Source organism: Canis lupus, chromosome 14 (genome assembly GCF_011100685.1).
Source record: "Canis lupus familiaris isolate Mischka breed German Shepherd chromosome 14, alternate assembly UU_Cfam_GSD_1.0, whole genome shotgun sequence".
Taxonomy (NCBI): domain Eukaryota; kingdom Metazoa; phylum Chordata; class Mammalia; order Carnivora; family Canidae; genus Canis; species Canis lupus.
Window position 1 is genome coordinate 11,136,367 of NC_049235.1, and position 23,345 is coordinate 11,159,711.

Here is a 23,345-nt window from a genome sequence, read left to right on the forward strand (position 1 = left end):
TACACAGTTAGAAGTAAAGACACTTATGGTATCCTGGCTGAGAGTAATGGAAAGAGATGAATGAGGCTTTTTGGTTATTAGGTTCTGTTAATGTGTTGATTCTTGATCTGAATGCTGATTGCACAGATTATGATCAGTTTGTAAAAATTTATTGAATGATACAATTGTGATTTGTACTTTACTGTATATATATTTTACTTTCATAAAAACATTTAAAATTAAATCAAGAAGCAGATGCAAGAACATATGAAAATTATTATTAGTGTATTGTTCTGTATATAATGGCATTAGAATGTTATCATGAATGTATTATGTTATTTAACCTCACAATAACTATATGAGGTAGGTATTATTATTTCCTGTCCACCTTTTAAAGATGTGGGAACTGAAGATCAGAGAGGGCCCATATGAAGCCTCGGGTCTTGAAAATGGTCACATGATCCCTCCACTCTCCAGCTCTGTTGGCACATTACATGTGCCAGGACTACTCTGAACCCAGAGCAAGCTCCACATAGGCTCAAGCTGGAGCCCTGAAACCCATGGCTTTACAGAATGATCTCTGCTCTGGGTTCAGAAAGAGGACTTCTGGAGGCTGTCAGCATCAGGGAAAGTGCCAATTAGGGGGACAAGGGACAGGAATCAGCAGACACATCTCCAAGGTCAAGGGTGGAGGCTGGGGAAGGGCAATGTGCTTTATTCTTGTAAATCCTCAACAAGCAAAAAGATGAAGATTGAACGGAGCAGAAAGTCATGGCAGACAGAAAGAAAAGGAAGAGGAAAAGTGTGAAGGCTGGGAGGCAGAGACTGTTTCCAGCAGAGTGGGCGGGGCGGGATGGGGGATGGCCTGGCTAGAGAGCTGGGGAGTACACAATTAGAGTGAGCTTTGAGTGACACTATGGGGGTGATTTTGAGGGGGAGGAGAGTGCATGGAGGACAGCCCACCCCACTAAAGCTCTGCACAGGTTGACCAAAAAGTGTGGCCATTGGATCCCAAGCACTAGTGGAAATTGCCTGTGTTGAGGTTTGCCCGTTTTAGCTATCAGGGGAGCAGGTACTCAATACATAGGTATCATGAATGATCCATCAGAAACACCAGGGTGAGCCATAGAGAGGCTTTTGACTTCATTTGAATCCTCTCTCTCTCTCTCTCTCTCTCTGCATATCTTAGCAGAGTGGAGCAGTGTGTCAGTCCATCCGTGGCAGATGACAGAAAATCCAACTCAAAGCCACATAAGGGGAGTTTATGAACTTGGGGCAATCATAGAATGGGCTTCAGGCCTGTCTCAAATAATGTGGGATCTTGTCTCTCTCCGTCTCCCTACTTAAAACAAAACAAAACAAAAAAAAATCATGTCAATCACTGAAAGGTATTGATTCTGTCTATGATGAACACCCAATGGGTTTGAGGCCTTTTCAAAACTTTTTCAAAAGATTTTTAATGTTTCCATTTCCATTAAGCCAGACTTATCTTCCAGGGTCTATCTTTGAAATCTGTGAAATGTTGTGCCCAAGAGAAACAAAATGGACTCTAGTATCTGATTAGTTCAACTGCTGAGTGCACTTGTCTGGATGACAGATGAGAAGCGAACATGCCAAGTCTGGTTCTGTAAGTTAAGAGTCTCTAAACCATTGGCCCAGAATGTGATGTTCCTTCCCGCCTCAAGACATGCTTCATGGTTTGTCCACAGGGACCTGAAGAATGATGTTATCAGAGAGCTCCCAGGGAATGCCACAGGCTCCAGAAACTTTGGACAGTCAGTTCTGCTATAACACTTGCTTTGAAATACAGATCTACTCCAGTGCTACTGATATATTGGGGGCTAATTTGAGCATAATGCAAATTTCAAATTTTATGTTGGCTTTTGTGCAATTTCATCTAGGATACACACTAGGTAAGAGCAGAAAACTATATACAGGTGAAGTAAGCGGTGTATAAATCCAGAAAACTCACATACACACACATACCATGTCTCAGTTCTCTTTGTGCTATGAGACACAGCCATCCACATCTGATGCTACATTTCCTTTTTAATTTCAGATAATACTCCTTATACCACTTCATAAAAATGTATGAGCTGAGACCCCTCCAGTTTCCACAAGCAAACTTCAGGTAACTTTCAAGGTAAAGTGTTATATTTATACTGCTACTTATGAATTTCTTAATCATTTAATATATATAAAACTGTTACCCCTTTTATTAGACTGCTATTTTTTCATATGTGTTACTGATGAAGTTTGTGAATATTGTGCCCTAAACTGCTCCCCCCATAACCCCATCCCCTGTTGTTTTTATTGTGAGATTTTTGCATAGTAGAAGAATTTTCAGGAATATATATATATATATATATATATATATATATATATATATATTCATATCATATCATATCAAAAGTGCACATAAAATTCACTGAAATTCAGTCAGTGCTTTTGCATATAAAATTTGTTTCAAGGCAATTGAAACAAAGTGGGGCTTTGCTTCATATTAGAAGGCTTCATATTAGAAATAAAATGAGAATCTAGAAGTTACTAGGTATGTGACTCTGAACTCATATTCACACGTTTAGGGATTCTTTTATTCTCAGAATATGTTTTTGCCATGTGTAGTACTGCTCTTTGCATAAAATGTATTATAAAGGTTAAAGCAATTATTGACTTTCTACGCATCTTTCCAGTAAACGTAAAATTGTGTTAAATGTATTGAACTTATATATTAATCAAGTCATGTCACTTCTAACAAGATCTTCCCCTTTCCCTTTGATGATGACACGGTGTTGCAGCCTGTACTCAAGTGTGTTAACATGGATGTTAGTAAGTGGGATTTAGAACTGCCTAGAATGCAGTAATACAAATAAAGAATATACTCTCATAGGAGCAAAATAATAGTTTTAAAAGATAGTGGTGCAAAACTTGACTGCTTTGGGATGGGTAGATATATGTTTTTAATTAGGTATTTGAGAAATACTCATTCATGAAGAATAAGTTCTCTATGATATGAGCTCTTTTATGTCATCTGATGGGAATATGATGATGAGAACAGCCTTTTAAAGAACAGGCATTATATAACATTGATTGCCACAAAAGGCCTGTCTTGTAAAAAACATAATGTTTGTACCTCAACTTTGTTAGCATAACGCTACCAGTAATAACTGGACACAGAGTTAAAAAGGAACTTGGGGAGCCCTAATGTTTTATGCATCTAATTACCAGAAATCTGATTGTGTTGGAAGGAGGGAGGTGGGGAGCACTGATGAGATAGCAGTGCCTAAAACAAAGGAGAACATTGTCTCTTTGTATCTGAATCACTGTTCTTTGAATCATGAGGCAATCTTCAATGCACATTAACCCTTTGCCAGCTTGGTACAAGAAGCAAAGTGGAACCACCGTATTAGGCATCGTCACTTGATGCTTGAGATGAGTAAGACAAACGATTTTTGTCTTGTTTCTTTTGGGTTCAGGTTTTAGTGTTCACGAAGAAGTATTTTAAATCTCAAACCATTTGATTCAACTTGATGAAATTTCTACCTGCTTTTTCTGGGTACAAATAGGAGTAGTAGGACTAAGTTTTGTTGTCTGACTCGTCTTCTGGTCAATACAAGAACAGAGCCATATGTCTGTGGAGGGCACAACCAGCCAACATCCCTTCAGTATGGCAGGTTCTAGAATGCCTAAGGATCACATAGAGGTTCTCAGACTCATCTTTGCAAACTGCTGGCTGGCTTTTTTTTTTTTTTCCAGGAAAAAAAGTGTCAATTAAATGGACTAAAAAGAAATTAACTTGTATTAAAGGGATCCAGAAACTCTGAAGACTCCTTTGGGCATGAAAGAAGAGGGCTCTGCAGAGTCTCCTCCTGCTGCACTGTGCAGTTTTGAATTGGCTGTCAAGGTGTGCTAGAAGAAAGGTCTTATTTTCCTCTGTGCCCCTGATGAACCTGTGTACTTGAAAAGGTCAGAAGTGAGATTAATACGGGTAGACATAAGAAGAGTTTCCAATTTACCTCTTTACTCATATATCATTCATACATTATTTATCAATGCTTCTGTGTGCTGAGAGCTGGGATAAGCACAGGGGAACAAAGGCAAGAATGACGTGGATCCTGTTCTAGTGGAGGATGACAGACAGGAAAACAAGTAAGAGCCACAAAGTGTAATGCGGACTCTGAAGAAGTTGAAGGTGGAGAGAGAGTAGTCATGTCTACATAGAACACAGGTCATTAAACTTGTTTCCTCAATGGACACATTTAGCCATGAGCATGATTTAATTCCTCATGCTTCCAATTTAAAGCAAATGCTCAACGCAATATATATTGAATGTGACAGTGTTTAGAACATAAGTTAAATTATGGAGCTACAATTACTGCTATTCTGTGAGTATATGAAAAGGAAATTAATGGGTAGTTGAAGTTCTGAGTTACTCTGAAAATATCAAGAAGCAGGAGGAAAAAATTCCAGAACATCAGTTATTGCCTTAGCTTTGCAACTAACTAGTTGTGTAATCTTGCCAAATACTTCATTTTGGCCTCAGTTTCCTTACTGAGAAAGCCCCTGTTGTAGGTTGTCATGATTACATGATTACAGAAAAACTAAAAGACAAGAAGACTAAAAAAAAAAAAAAAAAAGAAAAGAAAAAGAAAAAAGAAAATCAAGAGTGTAGATTCTTAATAGCATTTTTCTGTGTATAAACAGACTTTAAAGAGCAACTGAATGATTTTGGATGTCCCTTGAAATTCAAACCAAATTGGAAGCCAGACGGTTGTTACCCATAATCCCCACATGAGATGAATCTCAGGAAGCCCATCTGCTTGAATTCCCTGCTTCCACATGGAAGTTAGGATCTCCAGCTATTCATAATCTGGTGAGTCATTTCCATCTTTTTTCTTTTTCTCATGTGTGCCAAAGAAAATTTCTGCTGAGGAATATAAAGATCTTAATCCTGCCTGGTGTCCCTGATGTATGTAGTAAATGTCCTTATCATGAATATCTGTAGAACTCAGAAGAGTACAAGGCAATATTGTGCATTTCATAAGTAAAATTCTATTCTCTACTACAACTACTCAGGAATTCTAACCCAGATTGTTAAAATCAAGTTCCCATTTCTGGGTTCCTCCCCTGTCTGGTCCACTTGTAATGTACCACCAGATTAATCTTTCAAAGCAGCTCTGCCCAATAGAATGAACTCTGATGGTGGAAATGTTCTATATCTTTCCTGTCCAACATGGAAGTTACTAGGTTACTAGGCACTGTTGAGCATTGAAATGTGATTAATGCAATGGAGAGCTGAATTTTTCATTATATTTAATTTTGATTAATTTAAACTTAAACTTAGGTAACTACATGTGCTGCTGGCTTCTGCATTGATATTATAGTTCTCAAGCACAGCCTTGACCATGTCCCTCCTCTGCTCAAAACTTTAGACAGCTTTGCTCTGCGTAAAATGTATCACTAAATTATCTCAAACTGGTATTCAAGAAATTGTATGAACTGTTCTTAAAATTGCTTTTCATGCAAAATAAACATTTCATCCAAAGTGAAATTTTTCTATTCTCAAACTAATCTCCTATTTTTCAGCAACTTTATTTTTTCTTATGATTTTTTAAAATGAGAATGACATTTTGTTCATTTACTTAATTATATTTTATATCAAAATCTCTCCTCTTAAATTTTCCCACCTCTATAAAGTCTTATTCATAGAAATTGATGACTCTTGTTCTCATAAAATCACTTTTTTATGGCATTTAGTACATTTTACTTTATATCTTCACTGTTTATGTACATACGTTAAGTCAATTACTTGACTGCAATCTTTCTGAGACTGTTGTCCATGTCTAATTTAATTTCCTATACTTCCTGGCTCTTCTCACAAAGAGGGAATATAAATTAATCATTAAGCAAACAATCAATAGCATTGGGTTCAAATCCCAGCCACCTGAATTACTGCCTATGTAAAATGATAAGCACAATACCAGGCATATAGCAAGTGCTCCGCAAATGCGAGCTAATTCGCAAGTGCTAATGATATAGGTTCAGGATTTTCATAGGCAGATTGTCATAATCATTTTTTGATACACAAGCAAAAGGTCATATTGTTTCATTGAGAGAACAAGATCAGCAAATATTCTCCAAGACTGTTAGAGAAGTTAGAGAAAGAAGCTTGTTCTCTCTCACTGCGGGAATTCTTGATCTACATTCACCTCTTTCTCCATTAATAAAAAAAAAAAATGGAGTTTGGGGCAAAATGTCAAAAGATTTGAAACTTAATCCCAGGCAGCACCAACAGCAGGTCATCCTGAAAGCTCTTCCTTGGTAAAGCCAGCTCCACATCCACAAACATGTGGTTTCCTGCCCTCCTGCCATCTACCCATGTTCCCATGCCAGAACCTACTCTGAAGCACCAGGCTTGAATGGCTTGTTTCCTTTGGTCCTGGGTTTGAAAGGAATTATAAAGACATGCAGGTGAAAATGGAAGAGCACAGATTTAAAGAGAAGCTGCCCTTTTCAGCATTTGAGAGAATTCTTTGTTCTCTGCTTTTGGACACTAATCTTCAGGTTGATTATTTAGGCTGATTTTTTCACAGTGTCTGAAATCAAATGCTTTTGAAACTATACAGTAGAGAATTTTAGTTTTTTTTAAAAAAGACTATTCATTTATTCATAAGAGAAAGAGAGAGAGAGAGGGAGAGAGAAAGGCAGAGACACAGGCAGAGGGAGAAGCAAGCTCCATGCAGGGAGCCCAATGTGGGACTTGATCCTGGGACTCCAGGATCATGCCCTGAGCCAAAGGCAGATGCTTTAACCGCTGAGCCACCGAGGCATCCCATAATGTGGTTAGATTTGAACTGAATAACATAAAAAAGCATTTTGCATGGTACCTGGAACATAAAAAACAGTATATTTAACTATTTTCCCTATGTGGTTCGTACTAAAACAAATACTTTGAATTATTAAAGAATAGTTCCTTCACTGGCTAGACTACTTATAACCTTTCCATGTAACCTTGACTATATTATTAGTTAATCTTTTATTTGGAAATAAAAATTTGTAGCTTAACAAAAAGTAGCAATGTTAATATAAAGGATCCCCGTATACCATTTAACCCAAATCACCAATTTTGAAAATATTTTGCTCCATTTGCTTTATTACATGTACTCTCTCTATATAACATATGTGTAGTTTGTGTAGGTATGATGTGCATATAGTATTATATTGAATCATTAGAGTAAAAATTATGTACATTATGCCTCTTACCCCTAGATGTTTCAGTGTAGATTTTCAAAGAACAAGGACATTCTCTAAGATAACTACAGAACAGTTATTAACCTCAGAAAACTTGACACTAATACATTTACCTAATCTACAATCCATACTCCAGTTTTGTCAAGTGTCCTAATTATATCTTTAGAGTATTCTTTTCCTATTTGGTGCAGGATCTAATCCAAACTCACATACTATATTTAGTTGTCATGTCTCATTAGTCTCCTCTAATCTGAAGACCTTCCTTAGCCTTTTGTCATTTCCTCTAACATAGTGTAGGTGAAAAATCTTTTTACGATGATTTAAACTTCTGTGGGAAGCAGGTTCTGAGATGGTTCTCAAAGATCCCTAGTATCTGTGCTCTGTTGTGGCACAAAGGTGGATTTTGTGACTTGCTTTTGACAAACAGAATATGACTAAAGTGATGAACTGTCATTCCTGAGATTAGTTTACAAAAAGATTAAGTTACCTCATACCTTTGCAAGCACCCAGCTTGCCTCATCAATATACTAATTCTCAGTATAAAGAAACTTGAGATTTAGTTTTGTCCTCCTAAAATACCAAAGGCCCAAATGTCAGTAGAACATTTTCTGAAAATTTCCAAAACTTTTATATATATATATATCAACCTATCTGATTTTATTTTTAGAATCATGGTAGGTCTTTTCTGCTTTACCATTGTTTATGGCCCATTCTTATCTCAGCTCCTGATTATTAAATAATAAATTTTTAATAAATCTGATGTTTTATAATGAAACTTCCAAAGTTTATACATATATATACATATGTATGTATACATATGTCTCACGTAAACATATGTATATCATATATATTAAGCCTATAAATTTGTGTAAAGCCCATAAAATATAATTTAAAGCCTATGTCAGTCCAGTGTATATTACTAGTCCAAGTAGCTCACTTAATTATCAACTCCTACCCTTTTGAATGATTATCCCATTTTCAATTAGAATTTTTGCCAGATTGAAACTCATAATTATGACAGTCCTCCCTCTTTACAACCTATTTGTTAATGGTACAAAAGGTTTTTCCAGACACTAGAATCCATCTCTTTCCCATATCTAGCCAATTCTCAAATCCTGCTAACGTGCTACCAAAATTCTTTTTTTTTTTTTAATTCTTTTTGAAATGTCTCTATAATGATCCTTTTATCTTTTTCTTGGGCTTCTAGGCTGGGTGTTTGTAACCACATGTCCAGCTGTCTGTAAGAACAGAGAAAATTTTTTTCTGTTCTTGTTATTTATTTTCATTTACAAGACATGTGACTTTATTTTACAAGCACTGATCTTTAAAACTTTTGTAAAAACTCCATATTTCCAAATATTCCATAATTTATTTATCCAATTCACTAGGCCTGTATTAAACCCCTCAGAACACCTGGAGTGAAGTTTACCCCACTAGAAAGTGATGGGAGGGCTTAAAGCAGCAATTCTTTTTTTTTTTTTAAGATTTATTTATTTATTTGAGAGAGAGAGGGTGCACACATGCATGCTGGAGGGGCAGGGAGAAGGAGAAAGAATCTCAAGCAGTCTCTGCGCTGAGTGCAGATCCTGATGTTTGGCTTGATCTCATGACCTTGAGATCATGATGTGAGCTGAAGCCAGGAGTTGGGTGCTTAAACAACTGTGCCACTCAGATGCCCTGGAACAGAAATTCTTAAACTTTTGTTTTAGGGCATTGTTACCTTCTTACAAACTACTGAGTATCTCAAAGAGCTTTTGTTTAGGTTTGTTAGAACTATCAATATTTACCATATTAGAAATTAAACAGAAAATTAATTAATTTTTATTTTAATTAATTAACTAAGTAATATTCAACTCATTATAGATTAACATAATAACATATTTTAATGAAAACTATTTTCCAAAAATGTAATTACTGATGGGAAGAATTGTGTTGTTTTACTTTTTAATCTCATTAATGTACGACTTACTAGATGCCAGTTAGATTCTTATACCTGGCCTGCAACCAACCCATTATAATATGCTGTTTTGCTGGAAGTATAAAATAAAAATCCATCCATAGGCAGACATGAAATTGGAAAGAGAAGTACATTAATTGCCTTTTTCAGATAATTCCTCTTTAAAACTATACCAAAACTCAGTAAGTGGTAGTTTCTTAAAGATTAATTGCAGTGTGGATTTGAAGTCCTATTTTTCTTTAAGCCCTATTTTTTAAACAACTTTTTATACTGTCAATAAACTTTTCTTACTCTATTACTTTGGAGTCTATTGGCTTCTTTTGCACTGTAAATAAATCTTTTATCCATGCACACATGATTTTGTAGCCACATTCATTGGTCATTTGAAAAATATTGGCTCCCTGAGTTGTACAGACCTTCTAAGGGTTACATTTCATAAATATCAAAAACCACATTTGTTAATATCCCTACTGATCTCCATAGAAAAAATCTAACACTGGGAAGGTGTTTAGCACATGGTGGCAGATAAAAGTTTTTCAAATTTAAATTTTTGCTTGAAAATATTAATTGTATCACTGGCAGCAAAAACTATCAGTTGTTTTCCTTAAAGTGACAGGCTCACTTCATTTATTTTTTAAAAAAATGTCTGCCAAATACTCACTTTTTTCCAAGCAGTTTTATTGAGATATATATAATTCATCTATGATAAAAGTTATCAATTTAAATTTTAAAATGTAGTGGTTTGCAATACATTCACAAAAGTAAGCAGCCACTACAATAAATTTTATATTTTAAATTTTTAAAAATTTTTACTTATTATTATTTTTTTTACAATCAATTTTACAACATTTCATCACCCCAGAAAGAAACCTCACATCCATTAGCAGTCCCTCCCCATTCCAGGACAATCCCCAAATCCTAGATAATCACTCATCTCCTTTCTGTCTCTATGAATTTGTCTATTCTGAACATTTCATATAAATGGAGTCATATAATATGTTCTCTTTATGACTGGCTTCTTTTGTGTAGTATAATGCTTTCAAGATTCATCCATGTTGTATGTTTCCAGTATGCCATTTTTTTTTTTTTTTTTTTTTTTGTGGCTGAATAATATGTCATTGTATGGGTATTCCACATTTTGTTTATTTATTCATCAGTTGGTTGTTTCCCACTTTGGACTATTATGTATAATGCTACTTTGAATATTTGTGTACATTTTTGTGTGTGGAAAGACATTTTTAATTTTCATAGGCACACAGAAATGTAATGGGGCGGAATGCTGGATCTTTTTTTTTTATTTTTTTTTTCAGAATGCTGGATTTTTTTTTTTAAGATCTATTTATTTATTTATGATAGTGAGAGACAGAGAGAGAGAGGCAGAGACACAGGAGGAGGGAGAAGTAGGCTCCATGCAGGGAGCCCGATGTGGGACTTGATCCCAGGACTCCAGGATTGCGCCCTGGGCCAAAGGCAGGCGCCAAACCGCTGAACCACCCAGGGTTCCCCCACAATGCTGGATCTTATAGTAATTCTATGCTTATTTTTTTAAGATGTTATTTATTTATTCATGAGAGAGAGAGAGAGAGGCAGTGACAGAGGCAGAGGGAGAAGCAGGCTCCATGCAGGAAGCCCGATGTGAGACTCAGTCCCGTGACTGCGGGATCATGACCTGAGCCAAAGGCAGATGCTCAACCGCTGAGCCATTCAGACGTCCCGTAATTCTATGTTTAAAATTTTGAGGAACTGCCTACATGTTTTCCACAGTGTGTGCACCATTTGACATTCCATTCCCAAAAGCAGCGTAAGAGGGTTTAATTTCTCTATTTCCTTGCCAACAGTTATTGCCTATCTTTTATTGTAGCTATTCTAGTATGTGTGAAGTGAGAAACCATTGTGGTTTTGGTCTGCATTTCCCTAATGGACATTATTGCCATTTACATATCTTCTTTAGAGATATGTCTAATCAGAAGCTTTACCCCCTTTTAAACTGGGATATTTATCTTTTTGTTGTTTAAAGAGTTTGTTTTTAAAAAAAAAAAAAAAAAAAAGAGTTTTTTTTTTTAATATTTGGGATACTATACCCTTATTAGATATATGATTTGCAAATATTTATTCCGGTTCTGTTAGTTGCCTTTTCACTTTTTTAAATATGATATCCTGTAGAGCACAAAGGTTTTTAATTTTAATGAAACCTGATTTATCTACTTTTTCCTTTGTCAGTTGCGCTTTTGGTGACATATCTCTGAAACTTTTCCTAACCTGCAGTCACAAAGAGTTACTGCTATATTTTATCCCAAGCATATTTCAGCTTTAGCTTTTACATTTGAGCATACAAGCCATGTCAATCTAATTTTTGCGTATGATATGAGACACAGTTCCAGATTCATTTTTTTTTGTGCGTGTCTGGTTACCCAGTTCTCCTAGCACCATTTGTTGAAAAGATTCCTCTTCCTCCGTGTCACCCTTGTCAAAATCAAATGACCATAAGTGTATGGGTTATCTCTGGCTTCTCAGTTCTATTTCATTGACCTATATGCCTGTCCTTACACCACTACCACATTGCCTTGATGACTATAAATTTGTGGTAAGATTTGAAATCAAGCAAGGTGAATTCTCCAACTTTGTTCATTTTTCAAAATTGTTTTGGTTGTTCAAATATCTACCTGTGAATAATCATAGTTTGTTGGTTGGTTGTTTTTTTGGGTAATGTGTTCTATGGTTAAATTGTCTAGTTCTGCTCTCAACTCAATCACACAAGTACTTTTCTCAAGACAACCATTATGCTTTATAGCATATAGCAGAAATGCTTTATGCTTTCTTCTCATTTTATCATGCAGAATATTAAAGGATGTGTACTCAAGGATTAAGATTTAATAAAATTAATAAATTTCACTGCTTTATTAAGACAATCTTTAGAGACCTGGCTTTGTTGTTGTTGTTAAGTGTATGTGTCAGTGAAGAACCCAACTACTGGTACGTTGTGGTGGCACTGCCTTGATTCCTAAGACGCCAGTAGTTTTCCCCATCACAGATTTTACACAATTGGTGCAAATGTCAAAACAGTAAAAAAGTAAAAAAAATTTTGCATATATTTGGCAATATCAAATCTGCTTAAAAGAACATCCGTGATGAGTAAACTTTCAAAATGCCATTATGATGGCCTCATAACTTCAGAAAAAAATATCAACAGTTTTAATTCATGTTTTATCAAATATATTTTTAGACTGTGTAGAATAAAAATAATTGTCCAAGTAATCTTGTCATTCTTATGAATCTTTATGTCTGATAGAGAAGGTAGTTGTTACTATTAGTGCTATTATTACTTGGATAAGGATGTTTTTAAGTCTTTTAAAATAATTCCTTGACCCAGAATACTATGATTTTGTGATAAAATATTTTCTATAAACAGTGTAGTTTGTGGCTTTTGCATTTGGGATAGCATAAAATATTTTAGACAAAATGTTCTTTCAGTGAAATTTATAATTTTTCTACTACTAATTACCAAATGTCAGAACTAATTTTTCTCAGATGATTATTCCTCTAACATAGTCGACAATCCCAGGCATTTAACTCATTCATTAAAATGCAATATGATTTCTCCAATGGTTTTCATGACCATTAATGACATGCATTATCATGCATCACTAATTTCCATGAAGAACAATGAGATACTATTGTATTGGCATTTACATTTACAGGACTTTACTAACTGCATGCTTGTGAAGAAAAGGACAAAAGAACCGGAGCAAATTAATCTCAGTTTTTTGTTTTTATTTTTTTTTCTTAGGTTTAAACATGTTATATTAGTATTTGATGTTAGAGTTGCTACTCCATATTTTATTATTGTGTAATTTTCATTAATAATTGGAATAAATATGTAGCTAAGGACAATTGTTAAATTATTAAAAATAAATATATAATTATAATAATTATGAGTAAACTTGGAACTAAAATACTTAAAATATTTCAAACTCCAATTTTAAAGAAAATATTTGGATTAAATGTTCCAAAGCCTTTTCTTTGAAGTTTTGCATTTGCTTTTGTTTTCATTACATTCTCCAGTTTGAAGTATTTATTAATTTGAAGACAAGTCAGTTAATGTGCTAAACTGTCTATAGGAATATCTCCTTTTAATGCACTTTCACTTTATTACACTTCACAGATATTTTGTCTTTTACAAATTGAAAGCTTGTGGCAGCCTTGTGTCAAAACTATCAGCATTATTTTTTCCAAAATTTGCTCACATGTGTCTCTGTGTCATATTTTGGTAATTCTTGCAATATTTCAAACTTTTTCATTAATATTGTATTTCTTCTGGTGATCTGCAATCAGCAATCTTTGATGTTACTGTTGTAATTGTTTGGAAGCAGCACAAACCATGCCCACATAAGAGTGTGAACTTAACTGATAAATGTGTGTGTTCTGACTGCCTTACTGAACAGCCATGCCCTGTCTCTTTTCCTTTCATTGGGCCTCCTCGTTCCCTGAGACACAATAATATTGAAATTAGGTTAATTAATTATCCTATAATGGCCTCTAAGTGTTCAAGTGAAAGGAAGAGTCACATTTCTCTCACTTTCAATCAAAATTTAGAGTGATTAAGCTTAGTTTAGAGGGCAGGTCCAAAGCTGAGATAAGCTGAAAGCTGTGCCTCTTGAGTTAGACAGCCAATGTGTGAATGGGAAGGAAAATTTTTTTTTAATTTTTTATTTATTTATGATAGTCACACAGAGAGAGAGAGAGAGAGAGGCAGAGACATAGGCAGAGGGAGAAGCAGGCTCCATGCACCGGGAGCCCGACGTGGGATTCGCTCCCGGGTCTCCAGGATCGCGCCCTGGGCCAAAGGCAGGCACTAAACCGCTGCGCCACCCAGGGTTCCTGGGAAGGAAAAATTTTTGAAAGAAATTAAAAGTGCTACTCCAGTGAACACACACATGATAAGAAAGCAAAACAGCTTTGTTGCTGATATGGAGAAAGTTTAGTGATCTGAATAGAAGATCGAACCAGCTACAACATTCCCTTAAGCCAAAGCCTGCTCCAGAGAAAGGCCCTATCTCTTCAATTCTGTGAAGGCTGAGAAAGGTGAGGAAGCTGCAGAAGAAAAGTTTGAAGCCAGCAGACATTGGTTCCTGAGGTTTAAGGAAAGAAACTCTCCATAACATCCCAGTGCTGGTATAGAAGCTGCAACATTATACAGAAGATCTAGCTAAGATGGTCATGGATGACGGAGGGGTTTAAGACTTTGGTGGAGGAAGTAACTGCAAATATAGTGAAAAGAGCAAGAGAACCAGAATTAGAAGTGGAGCCTGATGATGTAACTGAACAACTATCACCTGGAAAACAAACAGCTGCAATCCCATGATAACACTTTGAAGGGTGAGGAGATACTTCTTGTGGATGAGAAGAGATGTCTTGAGATGGAATCTATTCCTGGTGAAAATGCTGTGAAGACTGTTGAAATGATAACAAAGGATTTATAATATACAAACTTAGTTGATAAAGTAGTGGCAGAGTCTCAGAGGATTGACTTCAATTTGAAAGTAGTTCTACTATGGGTGAAATGCTATCAAACAGCATTGAATACGACAGAGAAATGAGTGAAAAGAAGAGTCCATTGATGTGGAAAACTTCCTTTTTGTCCTATTTAAAGAAATTGGAGATGCCTGTGTGGCTCAGCGGTTGGGTATCTGACTTTGGCTCGGGTCATGATCCCGGGGTCCTGGAATCAAATTCTGAATCCGGCTCCCTGAGAGAAGCCTGCTTCTCCCTCTGCCTGTGTCTCTGCTTCTCTGCCTCTCTCTGTGTCTCTCATGAATAAATAAATAAAATCTTTAAAAAAAAGAAATTGCCATGGTCACCCCATGGTCACATTAAGCAACCACCACCCTGATCAGTCGGCAGCTACTAATATCCTCCAACAGCAAGATTCTGATTTGCTGAAAGCTCAGATGATGGTTATCATTTTTTAGCAACTAAGTATTTTCAAATAAGGTATCTATGTTTTTTAGACAAAGTGTTATTGTACACTTAACAGGCTATACTCTGGTGTAAACATAACTTTTATATGCACTGGGAAACCCCGATTTGACTTGCTTTGTAGCGATGGTTTGGAACCACACCTGTGGTATCTTCAAGGTATGCTTGAGCTGTACATGCTTTTTTGTGGTGAGGGTTAAAGGTCTTATGGTGCTACTATTACAGTGTTTACATTAGTATTCACTAAAATTGCAATTACTTTTTGATAAAGGTTAATTTCTGATATGAGCCACTAAAACAAAAGGATTCAGCTTTCCTCGAATTTGTCTAAAAAAAAATCATTTTCAGGGGTGCCTGGATGGCTCTGTTAATTAAGTGTCAGACTCTTATGCATTAGCTCAGGTTCATTATCTTAGGGTTGTAGGATTGAGCTCTGTCCTCAGCGCAGAGTCTGCTTGGGATTCTCTCCCTTTTCCCCTCCCTCCTGCTCTGCCCCTCTCCCAGTCCCTCTCTCATGTTGTGTGCTCTCTCTCTAAAGTAAATAAATAAAAGATAAAATGTCTTCAGTTTTATAAAGCAAAAATGTAGAATTAATACAGTAATCAGAGTTTATATCTGATGGACAATATATCAAAATGTTCTCATATGCTCATTGACTAAAACACTCAGTTGGAAAATTAGTAATTGATATGCAAATATTTCATCCATTAAGGTGAGGTTTACTCAAAATGATATGATTTCTCTTTAAAATGACAGATTCTCATTGCAAAGACATGTTATTTTCACCCTGTTTGTATGGAGCAACAGTGACTCGCAGGGACTGATTAGTTTAAATCACAGATGTGTTTGCCTTAGGGAAGTACCAGTAGCCTAGTTTTGCCCATAAAGATGATAGCCAGAATTCACATAATTTCCAGTCCAAAGCCACAACTGTCCCAATTCTAGTATTTCATTAATTAAATCGGAACATAGTAAAGAGGAAAGGAAGATTGAGCCTGCAAACATTTAATGTCTGTATGCTTTTATCTAAGGCTAAAAATATAATTCTGTATATTAGTAGGGATTTGCTCTCACTAGGCTAACATAAGTTAGGCAACTCATTTGTATAGCACTTGAAAAATTCATTTGCATCAGTCATGAACACATGGATGCATAATGAGGGTGGGTATTTTTCAGGAAGAGAACACACATTTGATTTGACATTTTCTTGTTGAACTTGAGGCAGCCAGCTTCCCTGGCTTTCTTCCAACTTTTCATCCCACCAAACTTTCCCTCCTACTCATCAAATAATTACAGCATTCTTCATCATAAAACATAGGCAGATGGGTTCCTGTGTCATTATTTGTAATCCGATTGAAAAGATCTGTTTTTGCTTCTCCTGGCCCTAGTTGCATAGTTTTCTAAAATCAACATTCAGCTCCTTAAATTCACGATCTTTCTTCTGAAACTTACCAATAGCATTTTTTTTTGCAACTTTTTCATGTATTTTCTAGTCATGCATAATCTGTGAGTGAGAGTTATTCATATAGAATGTTGGAAACTTTTTTCTCAATTCAATAACAAGATCATACTTTTAAAATGCAAAGTACCAGATGAGTATTATCTGATAACAACTTTATTGAAGTCATCCACCCTTTCCGGTAAATGTAAATGCTTCATTATTTAAACATGCATTTAAGGACCATTATCATGGGTTCTATTTACTCATTATTATTTTTCCTGAATTATCTCATAATTGGATTATTTATCATTTTCTTGTAATAATTCCTTGAAGCAGCATCCAAAAAGCACTAAGTGCTTTGGAATTTCTTGGAATGATTGTCCTGAGTTTCCAGGTTACATTTTCCTTTCACTATTAGGATGCCCCAAATTCTCTGTTGAACAAAGGAGGGATATATGATATTATGTCTTTAACCTGCCCAATCAATATTTTGTACCCATATCCTTGAATTTTTTTAATCTATAAAAAACTATGTAAATCTAATGTGTACAAAAATAAAAAGAGCAAACCCTACTGATGACATATGAAATATGGAAAAGTATAGTAAGAATAAACATCAGTTTACATACTGAGGTCTGAAACAACATTTTGCAGAAAGACATTTTTCCATTCTACAAATTCATATCCTAGAGAAAGTGAGGCTGTTTTCAAAACTCATGGCAGTTCATTAGTCATAGTTAAGTCTTTGCGTAAGGAGTATGAGCCTCTGAATTTTTAGCTTTATTAAAGTGAAATTTCATATCCTATATTTAGTAGACACACCAACCTGATGCAGTCACAAATTATAGAAATATCTCAGCAGAGGAAGGGGGGGAGGGGTGACAATTATATGAGAGAATGGGTTTCCCAGTTCTTTCACTGGTCTTCATCCTCAATCCATCATCTTCTTGTTTCTATCTTGCCAACCCATTCATCAACATACTTTAAAAAGAGTGCTTTATAGGAAATACAAACTTTCTGGAGACAGTCAACAGAAAGACTGAAATTACTCAGTATGTGATTTTTCACTAAAGGACAAATACCCATTCACGGTCTTTCAGTCAGATAAACAAAATGCTCGTTATTGTATCTGAAGCTGCCTGCTGCATACAGAGCACATTGCTCATTATCTGGAAAAGTTAATTCTGGAAAGGTAGAAAAATCTCTGCCTCGGGGAGTTTATGTTCTAAAAACAACTTGACACAAGCTATTTCTGATAGATAAGTGATAAAAAAAAATGAGGCACAAATGTTATAAAGATGTCTACTCAACTGATAGATTCTTCTTTAAAAGGATTATTATCTGGCATCATGTAATAAAAAATTCATTGTAGTGGGGATTAGGAAATTGTACTCATTTGAGCTCTGGCTTGATTGAGTGTGACCTCGATTATGTTACTGAATATCTTTGGGCTTCAAATTTAGTGTCTGAAGAAAACAAAATTGATTGAACAATTCCTAATTCACATTATTCTGTATTAGTTTATATGAAGAAAATGTCTTTTTTTCCTTTAAGAAAAATGTCGTTTTTAATGACCAATGGTTTCAGTTTTCCCTGTTAATGCATTTAATGTCTCATTTTCTATCGTATCTTTTGATTTTCTGTCTGGTGCTTAATATCCTCATATATATCTTTATATATCTGTCTATCTCCAACACACATTATATGTGCATTTCTTTTTTTTTTTTTAACGAAATAAACAACATTGATTTTTTTTTCACATGGCAAATCACTTTTGATGGATATCTAATTCCCATAGCCCCATAGCACTCTCTGAGGTATTAATATAATTATGCTCATTTTCCAGGTTAAAGACTTGGAGACACAGTGAGATTCAGTAGCTGACCCACAGTCACATTGACAGTAATTGGGGAACTGAGATCCAAGCCCAGACTGTCCAACTCCGGGGCCACTCCACTGTATCACCTCTCTCATTGCTGGCTTCATATTATTACTCTAGTTTTTCAAGCATTTCTTTTTCTAGGCAGATTGATTTCTTTGTTTCCAAGTAGAATCCTATGTGCTTGTTGCTGGTTAGGTCTTTCCATTTTGTCCACCATCTTGATTGATACAGAGTTTCAGGCAACCATTGTTATCCATGAGTTGATATCTGAGAAGAATCATTTGGTAATGGTTCCCAAATTTAAAGCCTTGACTGTTCTGAGCACCTGCACTGTGCCATAGATTCCTCAGCTAACATCTTATTTCCCCCAAATCTGTAATGCCCTAGTATTACTTTATAGGTAAATATAACACAAGTGTCTCTAAACAGGAAGAATTCTCTATTACTCCCACTCCCTCATCACTTGTACCCAGTCTTTACAGCCTGATATTTTTGCTTATTCCATGTCTCTCAAACCCCATTCTTCTTATCCATTCTATAGTCATTGCCCTAAATCATTATCACTTCTTGTCTGGATTATCAGAATAGCTATCTTATCTGCTTCTTATATCTCCTACCATGCCCTACTGCAGTTCATCCAGCATAAATATGGCATAGTGATCTTCAAAAAAGATTAATCCTTCAGTTTTACCATATCATCTTCAGCAAAAAAGCAGAACTCTGTGTCACAACTTCTAGGACTTTTTTTTTTCTTTTTGTTAAAGATTATTTATTTATTTATTTATTTATTTCAGAGAGAAAGAGAACATGAGTTGGGGAGAGGGACAGAAGGAGAGGAAGAAGCAGATTACCCAATAAGCAGGGAGCCTCATTCGGGGTTCGATCCCGGGACCTTAGGATCATGACCTGAGCCGGATGCAGATGCTTAACGAACTGAGCTATCCAGGCACCCCATCCCCCCAAGGCTTTCTTGTCCTCCCTCTCTACCTCTCTCATCTCTTCTGATACTCTTAACCACAGATGAGATTCACACACTCTTCCCATATCTCCCAGCCCCTGTTCTGTGTTCCTCCACTAGAACTAATAAGACGGATCATGTTCCCTCATGATGGGAGCCCCAACACTTAAACAGTTTAATATAATATTTAAAAACGCAGACTTTGAAGTTATACAGACCTAGTTTGAGTTGCTCACCCACTACTACTAGCTTATTTGGGTGAATTTGGATAAGTAATGTGGTCTCCCTGAGTCTTACTTAGTCTCTTCATCTGTAAAATGGGCATAATAAAGAGCTTATCTCACAGAATTGTTAGGAGGTTAAATAAGATAATTCACGTAAAGCCCTTATTATGATGCCTGAATATAGCGATTGCTTAATGAATGTTACTACAACTAATGCAATGCATAAAATCAAAAGAATTAAATAATGAAATTTTTAATTGAATACAAATGAATGAATAAATAAACAGAGTATATGGACTTAAATCTATGGAGGAGAGATAAATCCTCTGGTTCAATGATGGAGAGGTTCAGGATGAGGTCACATAAATAAGCATTTCAGATTTGGCCATTTTCTGCCTTAAAATTTGTTTCATTATTTTAATACAAGAAAAAAAAAGAAAAGCTTGTTGTTAGTCAGGCTTTCATTTTATATTTTCACTGCCATATTCTTCTTGTCACTTGAGAGGTACTTTTTTACTACTTCCAAAATTGTGGTCTTTGTACATCTTTAATGAATCAGAATCAGCACAATGTACTTTCTATTGAGAGAGCCATCTGAGGTTCCTGGCCTAGAGGGGCACGGATGAAGGAAAGCTGGTGTCAGCACATTTAGGGCACATCAGAAAACAATTGAGCAGTGTGCAGAGTCTGTGCAATTACTCGCTCTCATTAGATATTTCTTAAATGTTTGCATGTTTGCCAGTGGCAAAGATGGCAAACTTCAAGTAATTGATTGGGAACAAAATTTTTATTGTCTCCCACAGTTCTATAAAAACTGGTATTTAATGTGTTATTCCTTTTTTCCTGAATGGCTTTCCACTGAAAACCCTTGGCCAAGAGTCAATGTCCACAGTCAGTATCTGGAGCCCTTCGCAGATAGAATGACAGGGATTAACAGGCATTTCTGTAGATGGTAAAGTGTAAACAGCAAGATAATAGTAGCTAACATATTCAAACTCTTTCTAATTTACCCTGTGATTCTCATAGATGATCTCACTTGGGCTGTTTTCTCATATATGATCTCCTATGGGGAGGGGAAGTATTTTTATTAACTTTCCCTTATATGTGAGAAAAACAGGGTAATAGAGTGTCTGTTAGTTGCTCAAATTCACTTGTTGGTAAATGGTATTGTTAGGGTCAGTTATAAAGAATCACATACCTTTCCCCACTCACCTCCAAATCATTTCAGAGACTGATTTTATAATGGATCTATAAATTGAAGAGGCAAGAAATATTTACTACCATTGGGAGAACAGAAACATAGCAAATGTGCTTCACTATAGGCAATTTAAGACATTTAGGGAAGTATGTACTGTGAAGTATGGGATTTATCTAAATAGTTAATACTTGGAGAAGGTGGGAGGCAAGAAAACCAGGTAGAAAAAAATAACTACAATAAAAAGTTTCTCTTTCTCTTGCTTCATCCACCATTTTAACCAGCCACAACCACAGCATTAATTGACTTACTAGTGAGATTTTGAACTTGACCTAGGATCTGTTTTACACATTCTGATGTTAGTTCCCATCCAGAGAAGAGTCTCCCAGAGCAAACAACCTTAACTTCAAAATCGTGTATGTGATGACTAACGCCTTAAAATACTTACCATTACTCTTAGCTTTTTAATATATGGCTTCTACCATTATTTAAAAAATTTTATTGGGGCAATCTCAAAGTCTCTCTTATATTTGGGCGTCATTGATTTCTGAAGTCTTGGCATGGGTTGTTGTGGTTCTCTGAATTCTTTTTTTTTTTTTTTATTTATGATAGTCACAGAGAGAGAGAGAGGCGCAGAAACACAGGCAGAGGGAGAAGCAGGCTCCATGCACCGGGAGCCCGATGTGGGATTCGATCCCGGGTCTCCAGGATCGCGCCCTGGGCCAAAGGCAGGCGCCAAACCGCTGCGCCACCCAGGGATCCCCTCTCTGAATTCTTCACATCGTCTTTTTCACTTCAGTAATGTAGTCATAAATACTTTTGAGCACCTACAAAGCAGTAGAGGCACAAAGACTAATGCATAATGTTCCCTGATCTTACCTTTGGTTGAAAGAAATATCAGTGTTGTTTCTAAAATAGAGAGATAAGCATATTAATAGTTCTGTCAATCCAGATTGTTGCTGACTTCTTCTAAGGAAACTTGAGTGTCCCCATCCACTAGAAACAGGGATTTCCTCTGGTGAGCAAGGTCACAGCCAATGTTGAAAAGCCTTAGTACTCCTTATGCCTACACTCCACCTACCAATGTACTGCAGAAATCATTTCACTTGGAAACCCTGTGGTATATTTGATCCACTAGGATTTGTACTATTAGTGTCTCTAGTCACTATCGAGTATATAAATCCCTGTAGTCATCTGCTATTTTCTGCATTCTCAACTTTAGAACATTTTAGGCTCCTTGCCTCTGATCCATCCTTAAGTTATTCCTCTTAGCATTGTCTCCCAGACCTGATCTCTATATTCTAGTCTGAAACTCTCTGATCATAGTTACAAAGTTTTCCCATCTTCTTCCAGCTGATGGCCTTCATTGAAACTGAGATTTTGCTTGTGAAAATTCTTCTCTCATTTAAGTGGGAAAATCTATGATCAGGAGGGAGGTGTTCACAAAAGTTTGTGTGGATATGTGGCTTACCTACAAGAATTCTCAAAAATAGTTGTTTGTTTTGGTGTTGCTTTTAGAAGCCATGAGGTCAGAATTCCCCAGATGTATTCCCACGATCTTGAAATCTCTCAGGTACTCTGATACCTGATCTTTTCCTGATCTTCAAGTATCAGAGTACCTGAGAAGATAAAAGTATAAGAATAAACCAATTAGTCAGGTCTGAGCTGTTTTATGCAATCAAGTTTTGTTTCTCTGACCAAGGATATGTTGCCTATCCTGCCTTGTAGTCAATCTCCTCAACTAAAAAATATATATATTTCAAATAGCTTTTTCTCCTACTACAATGTATTTTTTCTTTTGTCTATGAACTTTTCTATATTTTCTTATAGTTTTTTTTCCTTTGTAATCTATTTTCCACTTCTACCTCTTAAAGTAGAGTTTGATATGTTTGCTCTCTGCTGGGTAAAATGCTACCAGAAATTCTGTATAATTGAGTAATGGTTGCAAAAAAAGTCAAACTACACACACATTCAAGAAATAAGGGCATGGTATAATATATCTAATAATAATACTGTTCTAAGCCTAATTCATATTCTTTGGATGACTCAGAAGGCAATTCAAGACCACACAGACACCTCAGGAGACGTTTATTGTAATAAACATGTGGAAGTTTTAGTTAACAGAATTTTCAGATGCTCTGAGAAATTTGCTTTAAGTTTAAATGTAAAAAAAAAGACATGTTAATGTAAAATGTTTTATAAATAGAATTATATGTGCTATTCCTGAGAAAATGATAGAAGCTAGTCTGAAGGTCACTTTCTTGAATTCCAGAAACTTCTTGCAAAGAGTAAATCACTAATTTATTTTCTAGATTTCATTATGGTTCTTTCAAAACCATATTCATATTTTTGCCTATGCCAGTAATATTTTCTAATTCTACCTCCTCCGTGCCAATAAGATACAAAACTGAAGTAAGAAGGACAATAAGCATTGAAATCACAAACCTGGGAATGAAATCCTCTTCCTAGCTTTGTGACCAAG

At 35.8% G+C, this 23,345-nt stretch overlaps 1 long non-coding RNA gene across 7 annotated transcripts in view; it reads left to right on the forward strand.

Annotated features, from left to right (window-relative positions):
- Positions 1 to 23,345, forward strand: part of LOC102156199 — a 422,250-nt gene that overhangs the window by 130,322 nt on the left and 268,583 nt on the right. For 6 of the 7 annotated variants that reach the window (XR_005369328.1, XR_005369327.1, XR_005369330.1 and 3 more), the window contains exons 4-6: positions 2,039 to 2,122; positions 3,736 to 3,945; positions 4,684 to 4,852. This is a non-coding gene — a long non-coding RNA (uncharacterized LOC102156199). The remainder of the gene's footprint in view (positions 1 to 2,038; positions 2,123 to 3,735; positions 3,946 to 4,683; positions 4,853 to 23,345) is intronic. The other variant, XR_005369329.1, reaches the window with a different exon arrangement.